Source organism: Arachis hypogaea, chromosome 14 (assembly GCF_003086295.3).
Source record: "Arachis hypogaea cultivar Tifrunner chromosome 14, arahy.Tifrunner.gnm2.J5K5, whole genome shotgun sequence".
In the NCBI taxonomy this organism is placed as follows: domain Eukaryota; kingdom Viridiplantae; phylum Streptophyta; class Magnoliopsida; order Fabales; family Fabaceae; genus Arachis; species Arachis hypogaea.
The window spans coordinates 112,952,078-112,955,487 of NC_092049.1; the positions used below are offsets into that span (position 1 = coordinate 112,952,078).

Below are 3,410 nucleotides of genomic sequence, written 5' to 3' on the forward strand. Positions count from 1 at the left end.
ATTTGGCATTCAGCTTCATGATTGCACCAAGAAACTTGGCAGTTTGCTCTTCAGTAACATCCTCATTCTCTTCAGAAGAGGAATACTCATCAGAGCTCATGAAGGGCATAAGGAGGTTCAATGAAATCTCTACGGTCTCTAGATGAGTCTCAGAGTCCTTTTGTTCCTCAGAGTGAAGCTCCTTATTGATCACTGGACGTCCCAGGAGGTCTTCCTCCTTGGGATTCACGTCCTCCACTCCCCTTGTAGGTTCGGCCATGGTGCTTATGTCAATGGCCTTGTACTCTCCTTTTGGGTTCTCTTCTGTATTGCTTGGGAGAGTACTGGGAGGGATTTCAGTGATCCTTTTACTCAGCTGGCCCACTTGTGCTTCCAAATTTCTAATGGAAGATCTTGTTTCATTCATGAAACTTACAGTAGCCTTAGACAGATCAGAGACTAAGTTTTCCAAATTAGAAGTATTTTGTTCAGAGTTTTCTGTCTGTTGCTGAGTGGATGATGGAAAAGGTTTATTATTGCTAAACTTGTTTCTTCCACCATTATTAAAGCCTTGTTGAGGCTTTTGATCCTTCCATGAGAAATTTGGATGATTTCTCCATGATGAGTTATAGGTGTTTCCATAAGGTTCACCTAAATAATTTACCTCTGCTATTGCAGGGTTTTCAGGATCATAAACTTCTTCTTCAGAAGATGCCTCTTGAGTACTGTTGGATGCAGCTTGCATTCCATGCAGACTCTGAGAGATCATATTGACTTGCTGAGTCAATATTTTATTCTGAGCCAATATGGCATTCAGAGTATCAACTTCAAGAACTCCCTTCTTCATAGGCGTCCCATTGCTCACAGGATTCCTTTCAGAAGTGTACATGAACTGGTTATTAGCAACCATGTCAATGAGTTCTTGAGCTTCTGCAGGTGTTTTCTTTAGGTGAATGGATCCACCTGCAGAAGTGTCCAGTGACATCTTTGATAGCTCAGATAAACCATCATAGAATATATCCAGGATGGTCCATTCTGAAAGCATGTCAGAAGGACACTTTTTGGTCAGCTGTTTGTATCTTTCCCAAGCTTCATAGAGGGATTCACCATCTTTCTGTCTGAAGGTTTGAACATCCACTCTAAGCTTACTCAACTTTTGAGGAGGAAAGAACTTGGCTAAGAAAGCCTTGACCAGCTTATCCCAAGAGTTCAGGCTGTCTTTAGGTTGAGAATCCAACCATAATCTAGCTCTGTCTCTTACAGCAAAAGGGAAAAGCATGAGCCTGTAGACTTCAGGATCTACTCCATTAGTCTTAACAGTATCATATATCTGCAAGAATTCAGTTAAGAACTGAAAAGGATCTTCAGATGGAAGTCCATGAAACTTGCAGTTCTGCTACATCAGAGAAACTAATTGAGGTTTCAGCTCAAAGTTGTTTGCTCCAATGGCAGGAATGGAGATGCTTCTTCCATGTAAATTGGAATTAGGTGCAGTAAAGTCACCAAGCATCTTCCTTACATTATTATTATTTTCGGCTGCCATCTCCTCTTCCTGTTCGAAAATTTCTGAAAGGTTATCTCTGGATTGTTGTAATTTAGCTTCTCTTAATTTTCTCTTCAGAGTCCTTTCAGGTTCTGGATCTGCTTCAACAAGGATATTCTTGTCCTTGCTCCTGCTCATATGACAAAGAAGAGGGCACAGAAAAATAATAATAATAATAATAATATGGATCCTTTATACCACAGTATAGGGATCCCTGAGTGAGTAGAAGAAGAGGGGGAGACAAAGAATGTAATATAATGGAAGAAACACAACTGTGAGGAGGGTTGAGATGTGAGATGAGATGTTAGTAAATGAATGAATAAATAGAATAAGATGGGAGAGAGAGAATTTTCGAAAAGTTTTTTGAAAAAGAGTTAGTGATTTTCGAAAATGGTTTTTGAAAAATGTTAGTATTTTTCGAATTTTTTTTTTAAAATCAAAAATAAAAATAAGAATAATTAGTTAATTAAAAAGAAATTTTTGAAAAAGGGGGAAGATATTTTCGAAAATTAGAGAGAGAGAGAGTTAGTTAGGTGGTTTTGAAAAAGATGAGAAACAAACAAAAAGTTAGTTAGTTAGTTGAAACAAATTTGAAAAGATAAGAAGTTAGGAAGTTAGAAAAGATATTTTTGAAATCAAATTTTTGAAAAAGATAAGATAAGAAGATATTTTTGAAAAGATATGATAGAAATTAGTTTTTGAAAAAGATTTAATTTTTAAAATCACAATTAATGACTTGATTCATAAGAAATCACAAGATATGATTCTAGAACTCAAAGTTTGAATCTTTCTTAACAAGCAAGTAACAAACTTGAAATTTTTGAATCAAAATATTAATTGTTATTGTTATTTTCGAAAATTTGGTATAAAAATAAGAAAAAGATTTTTGAAAAATATTTTTGGAATTTTCAAAAATAACTAAGAATTTTGGAAAAGATTTGATTTTTGAAAAAGATTTTGAAAAAGATAAGATTTTCAAATTGAAAATTTGATTTGACTCATAAGAAACAACTTGATTTTAAAATTTTTGAAAAAGTCAATCCAACTTTTCGAAATTGATGAGAGAAAAAGGGAAAGATATTTTTTTGATTTTTGAATTTTTATGATGAGAGAGAAAAACACTAAAAAGATGCAATGCATGAAATTTTTAGATCAAAACATGTGATGCATGCAAGAATGCCATGAATGTCAAAATGAACACCAAGAACACTATGAATGTCAAGATGAACATCATAGACACAATTTTGAAAAATTTTTAATGCAAAGAAAACATGCAAGACACCAAACTTAGAATTCTTTAATGCTTAGACACTAAGAATTCAAGAATGCATATGAAAAACAATAAAAGACACAAACAAAAAATCATCAAGATCAAACAAGAAGACTTACCAAGAACAACTTGAAGATCATGAAGAACACCATGAATGCATGGGAGTTTTCGAAAAATGCAAGATGCACATGCAATTGACACCAAACTTATAACATGACTCAAGACTCAAACAAGAAACAGAAAAATATTTTTGATTTTTATGATTTTCTAATTTTTTTTGGTATTTTTTTTTCGAAAATTATATGAAAAAGAAAAAAATAAGGATTCCAAAATTTTTAACATGAATTCCAGGAATCTTGCCATGTTTAGTCTAAAGCTTCAGTCCAGGAATTAGACATGGCTCATGAGCCAGCCAAGCTTTCAATGAAAGCTCCGGTCCAAAACACTAGACATGGCCAATGGCCAGCCAAGCTTCAGCATGTAATTCAAACATGACATGTCTAACATGCCCTACAGTCGTATTAGACATGGCTTTACAGCCAGCCATGCTTCATGAAACACTAGAATTCATTCTTAAAAATTCTGAAGAAAAATTATATTTTTGAAAACATTTTTATA

The 3,410-nt window shown here is 34.0% G+C and overlaps 1 non-coding gene across 1 annotated transcript; it reads left to right on the forward strand.

Annotated features, from left to right (window-relative positions):
* Window positions 1–1,018: 1,018 nt before the first annotated feature.
* LOC112745936 (small nucleolar RNA R71) lies at window positions 1,019–1,126 on the forward strand. Its single transcript, XR_003173840.1, has one exon. It is a non-coding gene; the product is annotated as a small nucleolar RNA R71 (small nucleolar RNA).
* The last annotated feature ends 2,284 nt before the right edge of the window (window positions 1,127–3,410 follow it).